The 16,381-nt window shown below is 39.6% G+C and overlaps 1 long non-coding RNA gene across 1 annotated transcript; it reads right to left on the bottom strand.

Annotated features, from left to right (window-relative positions):
* Nucleotides 1-13,938: 13,938 nt before the first annotated feature.
* On the bottom strand, nt 13,939-14,996 carry LOC131604941 (uncharacterized). The gene is made up of 2 exons (XR_009284649.1): nt 14,683-14,996; nt 13,939-14,218 (listed from the first exon to the last, which is right to left on the bottom strand). It is a non-coding gene; the product is annotated as an uncharacterized LOC131604941 (long non-coding RNA).
* Between the last annotated feature and the right edge of the window lie 1,385 nt (nt 14,997-16,381).

Genomic DNA, 16,381 nt, shown 5'->3' with positions numbered 1-16,381 from the left:
TTACCCAAAGATCTCTCCCCCACTTTTAGGTTATTGCAGCTTTTTTCCTTTTCCTTCTTTGGAAATAATAAAAAGTTTGGTCGAAACAAAGAAAAATCATTTTTTTTGAGCACTCGAGCCCAAAGAAGGCATCAGGTGTCTCATCCCACAAAAAAGAGGAACACAAAAACGGTTTTTCGCCCGCGACAGAAAAATGGCGACTTCACTGGGGACCATCTTTTTATTGTTTCCAAAGAAAGGGTTATTTCTATTTGTTTTGTTTTTATTTTATTCTTGTTACATGTGTGGTTCCTTGGTCCTGTTACTGGTATGATTCTGTTACAAGTGATACATTATGGACAAATCCTAACCCGGATTAAGTACACATAAGAATTAGGTGGAGGGTATAGTCATGTATGGCATACAAGGAGTTCAGTCCTTAAAAAGTCAGCATGAGAATCCTTCCGCTCAGTGGAGGTTCCTTGTTTGTAGTATATGTTTAGCAAGTTCAGTTGCGAAGACATTATTGCTTTCATTGAACTGTAGAAGCTGAGTTGGCTGTAGAACCCCAACCCATCCTGGCCTTATTAGGACGTGGTGCAGAAACGATCCAGGTGAAGACTTGGATAGTTGTCATGCGGAGAACCACACTCAGACGAGTTTTTCTTGAGAATATTTCTAGCTCACAAGTTCAGTTGTGCAAGCCGGTAATATCCGAAAGAAAAATGTAGACTCTGACGTATCAGTAGAACATGTTTTGCAGGTGATAAACCCTAGTACTATCCCATGTTTGGTTCTCTGACCTCATGCTCGTGACGCTGGACCTTTAAACCTATGTGTACTATGTTTGAATTACCATGTTTGTAGTACCATGTTTGCGTTACCATGTTTGAACTACCATGTTTGCTTTACCATGTTTGAATATGTGGCATCCACGCATCCATGCATTCATACATTCATTAAAAAACCCATCTTTTTCCATAAAAACATGGTTTTTCCAAAAAAATTTAGAGAATTTTCTTTGCAAACATTATAGGATTAAGTTATGGAGTGGGTAAAAAGGCATACCAAAAAGTATGATTTCAAAATGCCTAATGTAGAAAGGCTGAAAGAGTTAGCATCTTCTGTACAAAATCCTTCTGATTTTAGGAAAAGCCATGGAAAGCTTTTGCCTATCTTGAACACTCATGTTGATGAAGGACTTCTCAAAACTCTGGTTCAGTTTTATGATCCCGTCTACCGGTGTTTTACCTTTCCAGACTATCAGTTGGTACCAACCTTGGAAGAATACGCCGATCTTTTGGGTATTCCTGTATCTGACAAAATACCTTTCAATGGTTTGGAAGCCATTCCTAAGTCACCAGTCATTGCAGCAAGTATCCACTTGAAGAAATCTGAAATAGAAAGTAATTGGACTACCAAAGGAAATTTTCCGGGTTTGACTTCGCAGTTTCTAATAAAGAAAGCCTTTGATTTCATTGACACTGGTAGCATGATAGCTTTTGAAGCTGTATTAGCCTTGCTCATTTATGGGTTGGTTCTGTTTCCCAACGTCAACGACTTTGTTGATATCAACGCCATAAAGATCTTTCTGATTGGAAATCCTGTTCCGACTTTGCTTGGTGACACGTATTTCTCTATCCATCATAGGAATCGCCAAGGTGGTGGACTCATTGTATGTTGTGCACCTCTTTTGTACAAATGGATTGTTTCACACTTACCTAAGTCCCCTATTTTCACGGAAAACCGAGAAGGTTTACGTTGGCCTCGAAGACTTATGTCTCTTGCTAATAATGATATTCATTGGTATACCTTGGCTCGCTGTGGTACAGAAACCATTGATAGTTGTGGGGAGTTCGCCAACGTACCTCTCATTGGCACACAAGGAGGAATTAACTACAATCCGGTACTAGCCCGACGACAACTCGGATATGCAAATTCAGTTAAACCAATTGGTCTCGCAGTGGAATGCTACTTTTACCGAGAAGGGGAAGATCCTCAAAGGTTGAAGACAAGAATGGTGAGAGCTTGGTACGACGTCCGAAGAAAAGAAAAAGGTGGGGAAAGAAATTGCATTGCTACAAACGCCTATACCTGCTGGGTAAAGAAAAGAGCAAAGGAGTTTCAAATGCCTTATGATTATGAAAAACCCATGTTCCCTGTGGTGTCTCAACTACCCAACATTCCCATTAACACTACGGAAGAATACCAAGAGATTTTAGCCAAGATGAGGTTAGAAAAAGACGCTTGGGAAGAAAAGTTTCGTAAAACTGATGAGGAAAATAGAAAGTTGAAGAAAAGAGTGAAAGATCACGAAGAAACTCTCTATTATCAAGATGGATGGCTCATGAGCAAAGATGAGAAGATTCGTCAGAAAGACGCCGCGATCAGGAGGTACATCAAAGAAAGCAAGAAAAATCTTGAAGCCTCGACAAGCAACGCTCCGATGCCTGGCGACTGGAAGAATGTTGTTGACAAACTGAGGGCTGAAAAGGCCGAGTTGAAAGCTTACTATGGGAAAGAAATCATGAAGCTCAAGCTGCACAACGCATTTGGTTCTTCGTCTGATGAAGATGCTTAGGATTTGTTTAGTTTTTTTTTTTTTATTATTTGCTTTTGTAAGGAGCTACGCTCCAATGTTGTAACATTTCCAATTATTGTAATAAAATAAAAAATATATGATGAATAAAAGATTTGTTTGTGTTCAAATGTTTGCAAAGAAATAATCTTTAAAATGTTTGGAAAAATCATAAAATTTCTTTTTGCATACATCATTCTGCATATCGAGTCTGTTGTATAGAGTCTCATCTTTTGGATCTTTCTCCATTAGATCGTCAAGCTGTCGCGTCTCAAAGTTTCTCGACCGCGCTCGCAATCAGATCACAGATACAATACTCGTTCGAACAGAAGAAGAGTAATGGAACACTCTGAACAAGAGAATATTGAGCTCCGTGGTACAGTGACCACCCTTCAGGAAAAGTTGGAAAGTCTCACTACTCTGGTTGACTCTTTAATGGCCGCACAGAATCAGCCGCCGCCACCCAACAGTCAAGCAGCGGTAACATCTGAAGTCACTACTCCAGTTTCTACAGTTGCATTCGGTATTCCATCTTTCTCCATGCCAGAAGGTTGGGGCCCGCCTTTCAGCTTTGGTACAGGTTTCCGCCATAATTTCTCTGGGGTTCAAACAGCTACAACTGAAGCACCTGCTGCACAAAGTTCACAGTTCACTCCAAATCAGGGGGTAACTTTTTCTCAAGTCACTATGGCACTTTCTCAACCCACTATGACAGTTCCGACCCCTACGGTTCACACTGTTCCTTATGATGGCAATGAGATTTATCATGATCAGGGTGATAGCACAAATCAGCGTAATCTTGTGGGAGATCTCCAAGAGCAGTTTAACAAGATTCAACTGGAAGTTAAAGCTATCCGTGGCAAAGATTTGTTTGGAAAGAATGCCCAGGAGCTATGTTTGGTTCCCAGTGTACAAATACCGGCTAAGTTCAAGGTCCCTGACTTTGAGAAGTACAAAGGAAGTTCTTGTCCACAAAGTCATCTTGTGATGTATGCTAGAAAGATGTCTACTTATGCAGATAATCATCAGTTGCTTATCCATTACTTTCAAGACAGTTTGACTGGTGCCGCACTGAAGTGGTACACAGGCTTGGATAGCACTAATATTCGGACTTTCAATGACCTAGGTGAGGCCTTTGTCCGACAATACAAGTATAACTCGGATATGGCTCCAGACAGAGATCAGCTCCGATCCATGGCTCAGAAAGACCATGAAGCTTTCAAAGAATACGCCCAACGATGGAGAGAAACTGCTGCTCAGATTAATCCACCGTTAAAAGAGAAAGAGATGACAAAGATCTTCTTGAATACTCTCAGTCCGTTTTATTATGAACGCATGATTGCTAGTGCTCCAAGTGATTTCACCGAAATGGTAAACATGGGGATGCGTCTAGAAGAAGGAGTCCGAACCGGACGTCTGACTAAAGAAAATGGATCTTCAAGCGGAACCAAAAAGTTCGGAAGTGGTTTCCCAAAGAAGAAAGAACAAAGTGTTGACATGGTATCCCAAGGGAAGCCAAGAGGAAATATCAATCGTCGACAACAGATTGCTGCTATTACGCCAGTCGTTAATTCAGCACCGAATCCGGGATTTACCCCACAGTTTCAGCAACAACAGCCTCGACCACAGGCTCAGCAGCTGAACAATAATCAGAATCGTGTGCAAAGAGCTCCACAGTTTGATCCGATTCCGATGACCTACACAGAATTGTACCCTGCACTGATTGAAAGAGGCCTTATTCAAACTAAAGCACCACCACCAGTACCTGAGAGACTCCCATGGTGGTACAAAGCTGAGGTATCATGCCCTTATCATCAAGGAGCACCTGGCCATGATCTTGAGCATTGCATAGCTTTGAAATATGAAGTTCAGAGGTTGGTTAGATCTAATCTTCTCTCTTTCAGAAATTTGAATCCAAATGTGCAAGCAAATCCGCTGCCCAATCATGGAGGGCATGTTGTAAACATGGTGTATGGATGTCCTGGTCCATACCGGGTCTATAATATCAATTTCTCAAGAGCCAATTTGGTACAAATGCACGCCACTCTTTGTCGGGGGCAGAATTTTCGCCAGCATCAATACGGTTCCTGTAGAATATGCTGTGTAGATCCTCACGGATGTTCAATTGTGAGAAGAGATCTCCAAGTTCTGTTGGATAATGGTACTCTTCAGATCTACCGAAATAGGGATGAAAATGAAGTTAACATGATAGGATGTTATCCGCATGAGCTTTTAGTCTCAGATATCAACTCGGAAATGCCTACAGTTAACGTCATCGTTCCTCATTTCAACATGCCGGAGCGCATGGAAGTTACTTACAACAAGCCGAAGGTTCCTATTGCTCCTTTGATCATTTGTTTACCTGGACCTGTTCCTTATGACTCTGACAAGGCAGTTCCATACAACTACAATGCCACAATGATAAAGGACGGACAAGAAGTTCCTTTACCAACTCTTTCATCTGTCGTAAACATCGCTGATGTAAGTCGTGTAACAAGAAGTGGACGTGTGTATACTCCACTACCTCCAAAGCAGCCTGTTGCTCCTGCAACCAGGCAAAATCCTGTCAATACGCCAGTGGGGAATCCTGAGGAAACTCCTGTCAGTAATACAAACATTGATGTTGGTCAATCCAGTGGAACCCATGTCAATCCAGACTTTGATGAAATTTTGAAGCTTATCAAAAGAAGTGAATACAAGATTGTGGATCAGCTCATGCAGACTCCTTCAAAAATCTCAATACTTTCATTGCTGTTGAATTCAGAAGCCCACAGGGAAGCCCTGATGAAAGTCTTAGATCAAGCTTTTGTAGATCATGATGTGACTGTTGATCACTTCGATGGGATAATAGCCAACATAACTGCTTGCAACAATTTAAGCTTTTGTGATGAAGAACTCCCCGAGGAGGGTAGAAATCACAATCTTGCTTTGCACATTTCTATGAACTGTCAGTCAGACTCTTTGTCCAATGTGTTAGTAGACACCGGATCTTCCTTGAATGTGATGCCAAAGACGACTCTTGCTCGCTTGTCTTACCAAGGAATGCCTATGAAGTTCAGTGGTGTAGTTGTCAAAGCATTTGATGGATCGCGAAAATCTGTTATCGGTGAAGTCAACCTTCCCATGACAATTGGTCCACATACATTTCAAATCACCTTCCAGGTCATGGACATTCAAGCTGCTTATAGCTGTCTGTTGGGACGACCATGGATCCATGAAGCAGGGGCAGTGACTTCTACGCTCCATCAAAAGTTAAAGTTTGTAACAAATGGAAAATTGGTAACAATAAGTGGAGAACAAGCCTTGATGGTGAGTCATTTATCCAATTTCTCTTTCATAAGTGCCGATAATGAGGAAGGAACTCAGTTCCAAGGTCTCTCTTTAGAAGACGAATCTTCCAAGAAGAAAGCATCGATCTCTTCATACAAAGAGGCGGTAAAAGTAGTGAAAGATGGAACTACCACTGGCTGGGGGCAAGTTGTGATCCCGACCAAGAATGAAACTAGAGCAGGTCTCGGATGTTCACCAACATTCTCAAACTGCACCAAGAAGGATGAAACCCTTCGTCCGATCAAAGAAACGTTCCATAGTGGAGGGTTCCTTAACCCAATTCCTCAAGAGGTCAATGTCCTTATTGAGGAATGCATCGAAGAAGGTCTACCTGATCCTGAAGAAGAATGGAAATGTTATCTCAATGACTCGGGATACATATCTCAGGAAGAACCACATCCTCCTTCAGAGAAATCCAAAGGCGATGAAACTGAACCTGTTCCTGCAGAAATCTGGGACACTTTGGGACAACCAAGTGGAAAATTTGATTATATGGTGAAATATACTGCACCTGAAAGTTACAAGATTGCGATTGAGGATATCCAACCAACTGGATGGGGAGATTCCTTTGAATATAATAGTCAACCAGAAGAGGCTTATCAGCCCTGTCAATTTTCTCAGCAGCCTGAAGTTACTGAAGATTTCGGATTCGATGTATCTGCCAAGGTTCATAATCCTGAAGATGGTTATTATCACATAAATGCCATTTTTGAAGATGAAGGGGAAGATGGTCTCGCAACTGACTCAGAAAGTGTCGCTGACAATGAGTCTCTTCATCCTGAAGACTGGGAAACACATCCTGAAAATTCTGAAGATTGTGACTCGTCTTATGCTCTTCAAGAAGTAGAAGAAGACCGTTTCAACTCTACAAAGAACAAGGGTGATAAACCAGGACCTTCAAATCCTGCTCGACCAGCGGTCAATGTCAATACTGAAGATAATTCTGGGGAGCATTTTCCTGAATACATAATACACAGAGGAGTTCGTTGCTACTGGAAGGCTGTCGACGTTCCGAATGTTGTTCGCCGCTCAAAGTAATCACCTCGCTGTTGTTTTGACCTCCTGCCTTGCCCAAAGCAGAGAGATGTTTTATAGGGCTTCGCTTTTAAATGTTCCGCCCAAATAACTTTGTGTATAGGGCTTTGTTTTAAAAGTTTCCCTCTTTGTCCCGCCCAAGACAAATGAGTTTGTGTTTAGGGCTTTGTTTCAAAAACGAATCATAAATAAAGCGTCATTTTGAATTCCCTACATTATATGTTTTATTTTTGCTTTTTCTGGAAATGGTAATCCTAAAAAAACCAAAAAAAAAAAAAAAAAAAAAAAAAAAAAAAAAAAAAAAAATTTCGAAAAAAATCTGCATACACTCCTGCATTCATAAATTTTCTGAAATAAATATAAATCACATGTGCAGATTAACTATTGATAAACCCATTGAATGCAATAACCCTATGCCCTCTCCCAACTTTGAGTTTCCTGTATTCGAAGCCGAAGAAGAGGAAGAAGAGGAGATCCCGGACGAGATCTCTCGATTACTTAAGCACGAGGAAAGAGCCATTCTGCCTCACAAAGAGCCTTTAGAAAAGATCAACTTGGGTTCTGAAGAAGACAAAAAAGAAGTGACCATTGGATCACTGCTTGATGCTGATATCAAGAGTAAGTTGACAGACCTTCTCAAAGAATATGTTGACGTGTTTGCCTGGTCCTACCAAGACATGCCTGGGTTGGATACCAATATTGTTCAGCATTACTTGCCATTGAAGCCCGAATGTCCGCCGGTTAAGCAGAAATTGCGAAGGACTCACCCTGATATGGCTAACAAGATCAAAGTGGAAGTTCAAAAGCAACTCGACGCAGGTTTTCTTGTCACCTCCGAGTATCCTCAATGGTTGGCCAACATAGTGCCAGTTCCGAAGAAAGATGGCAAAGTCAGAATGTGTGTTGACTACCGTGACTTGAACAAAGCCAGTCCAAAAGATGACTTTCCATTACCACATATCGACATGCTGGTTGATAACACTGCTAAGTTCAACGTCTTTTCCTTCATGGACGGGTTCTCCGGTTATAATCAGATTAAGATGGCTCCTGAAGACATGGAGAAGACATCTTTCATCACCCCATGGGGTACCTTTTGCTACAAAGTGATGCCGTTTGGATTAAAGAATGCAGGTGCAACTTACCAAAGGGCAATGACTACTCTCTTTCATGACATGATGCATAAAGAAATTGAAGTCTATGTGGACGACATGATAGCCAAGTCCAGTACAGAAGAAGAACACATTGAATACCTTTTGAAGTTATTTCAACGACTAAGGAAATATCAGCTTCGCTTGAATCCTAACAAATGTACTTTTGGGGTTAGATCTGGAAAACTCTTGGGTTTCATTGTCAGCCAAAGAGGTATTGAAGTAGATCCCGACAAAGTCAGAGCTATTCAAGAGATGCCTGCACCAAAAACTGAAAAACAAGTAAGAGGATTTCTCGGACGATTGAACTACATCTCCAGATTCATCTCTCAAATGACTGCTACTTGTGGGCCAATTTTCAAGCTTCTCCGTAAAGATCAAGGGGTTGTATGGACTGAAGATTGCCAGAAAGCGTTCGACAGTATCAAGGAATACCTGTTAGAACCACCAATATTGATTCCTCCAGTTGAAGGAAGACCATTAGTCATGTACCTTACTGTGTTAGAAGAATCCATGGGTTGTATGCTTGGACAACAAGATGAAACCGGTAAGAAGGAGCATGCCATCTATTACTTGAGTAAGAAATTCACGGATTGTGAGTCTCGTTACTCCATGCTCGAAAAAACATGTTGTGCTTTGGCATGGGCTTCAAAACGTCTCCGCCAATACATGATCAACAATACTACTTGGTTAATCTCCAAAATGGATCCGATCAAGTATGTTTTTGAAAAGCCTGCCTTAACAGGAAGGATTGCCCGATGGCAAATGCTGTTATCCGAATATGACATTGAATACCGTGCTCAAAAAGCGGTCAAGGGAAGCATTCTCGCCGATCACTTGGCGCATCAACCAATTAATGAATATCAATCTCTCAAGTTTGACTTTCCTGATGAAGATGTCTTGTACTTGAAAATGAGAGATTGTGATGAACCATTACCTGAAGAAGGTCCTGAGCCTGGATCCAGATGGGGCCTAATTTTTGATGGAGCAGTAAACGCTTTTGGCAATGGAATTGGGGCAATAATCATCACTCCCAAGGGCACTCATATCCCATTCTCCGCCAGATTACTATTTGACTGTACCAACAACATCGCAGAATATGAAGCTTGTATCATGGGTCTCGAAGAAGCCATTGACTTAAGGATCAAGATCCTCGACATATATGGAGATTCAGCCCTCGTGATCAACCAAATCAAAGACAAATGGGAAACTTACCACCCTGGCTTGATTCCCTACAGAGATTATGCAAGACGTCTGTTGACTTTCTTCAACAAGGTTGAATTGCATCATATACCTCGAGATCAGAATCGAATGGCAGACGCCTTGGCTACTCTATCTTCCATGTTCAAAGTCAGTCACTGGAATGATGTGCCTACAGTCAGAATTACGCGCCTTGAAAGGCCTGCCTATGTGTTTGCAATTGAAGCAGTCATCGATGATAAACCGTGGTTCCACGACATCAAACGCTTCCTTCAAACTCAAGAGTACCCGCTTGGGGCATCAAACAAAGATAAGAAAACTCTAAGGAGACTTTCTGGCAGTTTCTTCCTGAACGGAGATGTGCTATACAAAAGAAATTTCGACATGGTTTTGCTCAGATGCGTGGACAGACACGAAGCAGACATGTTAATGCATGAAGTGCATGAAGGGTCCTTTGGAACTCATTCAAATGGGCATGCAATGTCCAAAAAGATCTTAAGAGCAGGATACTATTGGTTGACAATGGAATCTGATTGTTACAAACACGTGAAGAGATGTCACAAGTGCCAGATCTATGCAGATAAGATCCATGTACCACCAACTCTACTCAACGTTCTCTCATCTCCATGGCCTTTCTCCATGTGGGGTATCGACATGATTGGAATGATCGAACCGAAAGCTTCAAACGGTCATCGTTTTATCTTAGTAGCAATTGATTACTTCACCAAATGGGTCGAAGCAGCATCTTACGCCAATGTTACAAGACAAGTGGTTGTGAGGTTTATCAAGAATAACATCATTTGTCGATATGGTATTCCCAGCAAGATCATTACTGATAATGGTTCAAACCTGAATAACAAGATGATGAAAGAATTGTGTGAGGAATTCAAGATTGAGCATCATAACTCTTCTCCTTACAGACCAAAAATGAACGGCGCCGTTGAAGCTGCTAACAAGAACATTAAGAAGATCGTCCAGAAAATGGTCGTCACTTACAAAGACTGGCATGAAATGCTGCCATTTGCTTTACATGGGTACCGTACTTCAGTGCGTACTTCAACAGGGGCAACTCCCTTTTCTCTAGTATACGGCATGGAAGCTGTGCTCCCCGTAGAAGTTGAAATCCCATCAATGAGAGTCCTCATGGAGACTAAGTTATCAGAGGCTGAATGGTGTCAAAGCAGATACGATCAGTTGAATTTAATCGAAGAAAAACGTATGACTGCTCTATGCCATGGACAGTTATACCAAGCAAGGATGAAACACGCCTTCAACAAAAAGGTTCGACCTCGTGAATTTCAAGAAGGCGATCTCGTGCTTAAAAAGATCTTGTCTTTTCAACCAGATTCTAGGGGCAAATGGTCTCCTAATTATGAAGGCCCGTATGTTGTCAAAAGAACATTTTCTGGCGGCGCCATGACTCTTGCAACTATGGATGGTGATGAACTCCCACATCCTGTGAATGCTGATGCAGTCAAGAAATACTTTGTCTAAAAAAGAATAAAAGAACAGCTCGGTAAGTCGAAAACCCGCAAAGGGCGACTTAGGCAAAAATGAGCGTCTCGGTGGACTGAAAACCCGAAAGGGCGGTCCAGGCAAAAATTAGAGACAATAAACAGAAAAAATTCATCCTGGTAGATTGAAAACCTGAAAGGGCAATCTAGGCAAAAATTAGGGATTAATGACAAAGTAACTGCATCAGTCCGTACTTCGTCACCTGAAAAGTCTGTACTTCATCAAAGGATCTTCAATCAAATCATTATCAATCTGAAGCGACAAGCACAGTTGGAACTCAAAGTTATTAGAGGGAATAGTGGTTATTGCTTTCAATGTAGCCTTTTCCGCATAATTACCATTTCCTACTTTTGTAAATACTCTATGGAATCACGCCTTTAGCTGATTACCATCCTATTAAATAAATTTGAGCCTTGTGCCCATTTGTTTGCAATCTTTAATTTCTTTCAGCTTGCAAAATGACGCTTTAATTGTGTTATTCGTTTTTGAAAAAAGAAAAAAATAAGTTTTAAATGAATTTACTTCACTTTTCTTTTTCAAAATAAAAGCGAAATTTTCCTTTGAGTTGTGAACAACGGAAGGAACATCAGCAGTCGTCTCCATAGGATGAACAAAAAGGATTCTCCCGAAAAAAATTGTTGAGACAATGGTATTCTGGTCCCAGAAAAGAATTCCTGAAGCAATTACCCCTCGAGGTAAAGAAGCTCTTCTATCCCCAGTGAAGAAGTTCTTCTATCCCCAGTGAAGAAGGTCTTTTATCCCCAGTAACGAAGACTTCCAATCTCCAGTAAAGAAGTTCTTCCATCTCAATGAGAAAAGATGCTTATCATCCCCAGAGAAGATTAAAGCACGCAACACCATTCATCACCTGTGTTATCTACACCGTGTTGAAGAACATTAACCAAGTATCTGGTTGTATCGCGACGTCGGTCCTTCTCCAGTATATACTTCTTTGTCTGTCAGTATTGTCAGCATGCATGCTACATTCTTGACATTCATCATTCATACATATTTGCATCATTTATACATTCTTGCATTCTTCAATGTTTGCCTCAATATTCACTTGTTTAGGATATATCTATCCTCAAAAAAAAAAAAAAAAAGAAAAAAAGAAGAAAAAGAAACAAATATGGGCGTGTCATCTCTCCAAGTAGGTTGTCACCCATAAGCAGAAAGAACATTTTGTTTCTCCAGTTCCCCACTGAGATCATTCCTCGTGGAAGAAGGTTGCTTTAGTTTCTCCTCTCCAAAACAAAGGAGAAAATCCCCATTCGAGTTCATTCCTCATGGGTACAAAGTCTTGATTGGCTGTTTCTTTCCAATTCATTTATGGTTAGAACCTTGTCTTTACCAGAGATTCAAATTCCGATTCCCCAAACAGAGTCGTGAAAAGAAACAGACAATAAGCAATAGCCTTATCATCTGAGCGGCTTATGTCTCTTTCAAAAGCTTTTTCCTCTCTAGGAAATCAATCATGAAGACCATGTGACAATCAGGGCCTTATTACTGTTCACAAGGCTGAATAACCAGTAATTTCCCTAGCAAAGTCTCCAAGATCATTCTATCACTTGGCTGATAATTGATCATGTCTTCAAAACCACTATCACGAGGCTGGTAGTCGGTAACTTTTGTTCTGGTTATATTATTAAACATGTCTATCCCAATGCTGATAGTCGATAATATTAACCGAACCTTTGAAACTCTTTTTACCATGCTGATAGTCGGTAATACAGTTTCATACCTTTCACCTTCGCATTATTAAACAAGTCTATCCCCATGCAGATAGTCGATAATGTCAATAGGTAAGCTTTTCTTACAAAGCTATCATTCCCAGGCGAAACATACACTTGCTTTCCCAAAGAGAAAAAACGGATTCTCTTCCTAAAACGGATTGAGACATCCTTCCCAATCTCTTTTCCCCAGCGGAGTCAGTTCTTGATATCCCCTCGGTAAAGATATCCTTGCATCGTTCGCAATTTTGGTATCTTAGGTCCAAATTTGCGTCTTCTGATATTTAAGTCTCTTCCACCCTATCAAAACGAAGATTTTCAATCTTCATGTCTCAGGTTGAAGAAACTTAAATAGGGGCATCTGTCATACCCCAATTTTTGACCTAAGATACCACCTCATATCATCTGCATATGCATCATTTGCATCTCTAACAAACTGCATAGCTTGTGTTTGCTACTTGTGACTCAGCAGGATTTAATCAGGAAATCACTCATCAGTACAAGTAACAATCAATTAGGGTTTTGTTCTCCCTTCATCTCAAAAGAACTATCTTCATCAACAATCAACATTTGGTCCTCAGAGATCCATCTCAACAAGCTCAACAGCTTTGAGTCGACTGAATTAGGGTTTTGACTGAAGACAGCACACTCCTGACTTTTGCTCAGAATTTGACATAATGACTTGGGACATGATATCAAGGCCCCAAGTACATCACTTTGACCTAATCCATTGGCTCAGAACATCTCCTACACAAAGATTGATCAGACAAATCCTCAGATCAGGGTTTTGAACCATCAGGGACTGAAATCAGGGATCACATTTGGGAAACCATAAAAACCCCCAGGAAGTCAATCAAAGGTTTCAATCATCCTCAAATAATCCCTATGACAATATCCCATGGAAATTACATCTCAATTCAAGATCCACAGTCACCATTTGGTCCTCAAAGATTCACTTCAATAAGCTCAAAGGCTTTGAATCGACCAAATTAGGATTCTTCATTCAATCACTCATTCTTTGCAAGATAATTTCGTGTTCATGGCGGTTTTCCAGTTTTTATGCGTCATTGCCATTTGTGTGATTCAAGAGATTCGTTTGGAATTTATTTCGCGACTCTTGGTTTATGGATTCATTATGGTGAAGAATTGATTCATATGGATTATTTGAAAATTGGTACAAGTCTGAAACAATTCATGGAAATTTCACTGAAATTGCAAGGAATATCTTTTAGTCCATTTGTTGAAAGATTATTTCAAGTATGGTTTAAAACCATAAATTCAAGAATTAGAAGTTCATCGGTGCAAGAACAAACTTCACTACTTCAAGAATATTCCACCATTTACTTTTGAAAAAGGATCATTCAAAGGAATTCAAGAATTGATTCAAGACATAGAAAATTGCATTTGAAATTCATTCAAGAAATATTCAAGTTCCATACAATTTCATTCAAGATTCTAAAAGAATATTTCCAAATGGAATTCTTTTACATAAAACAAGTTCTAAGTTACACATGGATTACAAAAGGAACTTTATCTAAAGTTCAAGAATTGCATCATTTCAAGAATACAAAGTTCATACATTTTTCAAGTTGGAATGAATTACAAGAAAAAAGAAAAAAAACTTCAAAGACTTTCTTGAATTCTTCATTCTTCAAAGTCTTCATTCTTCAAGTTCAAATTTCTTCATTCTTTCTTCAAAGGTCCTCATGCAACATGAAAAAAGAAACAAAAAGAGGGGTGAAATTAGCAAAAGTCAAAGAATGTCAAAGAGAGTTTTTTATGTCATAAAATTATGCAACTTAGAGATATCATAAAATGACATAAAAATTTACACACATGGCTTATATCATGAGAATATCTTTGCATAATGACATAAGGAATATATTCTTATTCTTATTCTTATTCTTGCAATGATGAAGAATATATTCTTATTCTTATTCTTGCAATGATGAAGAATATATTCCTATTCTTGCAATGACCATAACATTCCAATCAAGTTTCCTAATTCCTAACACATCCTAAGCTTTGCCTATAAATAGGAAATGATCTCTTTGAAGCAAAATACAAAAAAAAAGCTACTATACTACTAGCTTTCTCACTTCTCTTTCTTATCATAATTTTCAAGAAGTTCTATAGTTACTAAGAAGGGAGAGGTAGTTCTTCATACCTCACTTGAAGATCTTCATCTTCAAGTCTCCCACAATCCAAAGAGAGAGATGTTGTAGCATCACCTTCATCAAAAAAAGCCTACAACAACAAAATTCAAAAGTTGTTACAATCAACAATTTCAAAAAAAAAAGAGAAAAAGAGCTTGTTAGTAACAAGAATTCAAAGTTGTTACAATTAACAAATTCAGAAGTTGTTAGTAAAAAAAAATTCAAAGTTGTTCTTCAACAAGCAAGAACAATTCGAAAACTCAGCAGCAACAACAGTTGCAACAACAACAAATTCACAGCTCAGAATCAATCACAGGAGCAATCAACAACAATTCAGAGGTGGTTCAAGTTCACAAATTCACAGCAATCGTACACAATTCAAAAACGCAACGATCATAGCCATTTCCGGAAACAGAACTGATGCATACGCAACAATATATTCAATAGTTCAGAAGTGCAGCAATTACAACAAGCTTGGTATAGATTTATTTCAGAAGCAGAAGGATTGAAGACTTATCTCAGCAATAAATCGGCAAAAGCCTCTTCGCCGCAGGTAACTCGATTTCTCGCCCTCTTTTAATTCTTCTATTAATTGTTACTGCAAATTTGTTGTCCTTGTGCTTCACTGAAAATCGAAAACAGTAAGAATGATTCAATTGTTGTTCTATCGGAAACGAAAGAGCCAAGCTAATTCTAGTTCTCTCTCGTGAAACACTAAGAAAACTCAGAGCAGAGGAAAACAAGGTTGAGAAAAAGAACCTGTTTTGGCTTGAATCAGAATCGTGTTCCCTCTAAGATTTGTTGTTGTTTCTGTCGATAACCGCAAGCAAAATCGAGAGAGATGGAGAGGTTGCTGTTTGTTGTTACCTCGCAAAAGAGAGAAACCGAGTTGTTGTTGTTCACGATGAGAGCCAACTCGCGAGAGAGATAGAAAAACCGAGAGTGAGAGTGATTGAGAGAGGAACAGAAGCGATTGAGAGAGTGAACTGAAGGAGAGTCTGAGAACGTTGTCGTTGTTACTGTTCACGGCAAGAGAGAGACGGAGGTTGTCGCCGTTGTTGTTCACCGTGAAAACCGTGAGAAGAAGCTTTTGTTGTTGTTTTTTCGATCAAGAGAGAAGCCGAGAGAGGAAAAATTGTTGTTGTTACCATTCGCAAAAGAGATGTTGGTGAGAACGAAAATCCATGGCTGTTGCTTCGAGGGAGATGACGCGCAAGGGGAGGGAGAGTTTGATTCTTTTTCTCTAAGTTTGTTTTCTCAGAATCGTGAATATGGGAGAAAGGAAGAAGAGAGGCGCTATGCCTCTTCTGTCAAAATTTTAGGGATTTCTCCAGCCCACCTTGCATATTGGATCATGGGCGGATCCGGGTCACACTGACCCGACCCGGTCCGGCCCAGCAACCTTTTTTTTTTAATTTTTCAGCTTAAAGTCATTTGGGCTGCACCCCCAATTTATTTTTCAACACCACTGGCCCAATTATTAATTTCTTTTTAAAACTATTTCTTTTAGTTTTCTTTGAGAGAATTGTTTTCATAAAAAAACTAAATATTTTATTTTAATATAGGTTTTAGTTTTATTTTCTAATCCTTATTAAAAAATGACAAAAAAATTAAAGTTTTCTTTTAATATTTTCATATGTTTATAAGTGTGTTTTATTCTAATTCTTATTAAAAATGCCAAAAATATTTTAGATGCATATTTAATTTTTA

This window comes from Vicia villosa, linkage group LG1 (genome assembly GCF_029867415.1).
Source record: "Vicia villosa cultivar HV-30 ecotype Madison, WI linkage group LG1, Vvil1.0, whole genome shotgun sequence".
In the NCBI taxonomy this organism is placed as follows: Eukaryota; Viridiplantae; Streptophyta; class Magnoliopsida; order Fabales; family Fabaceae; genus Vicia; species Vicia villosa.
Note: the sequence above shows the minus strand (reverse complement) of the source record. Positions and strands in the feature narration are given on the sequence as shown.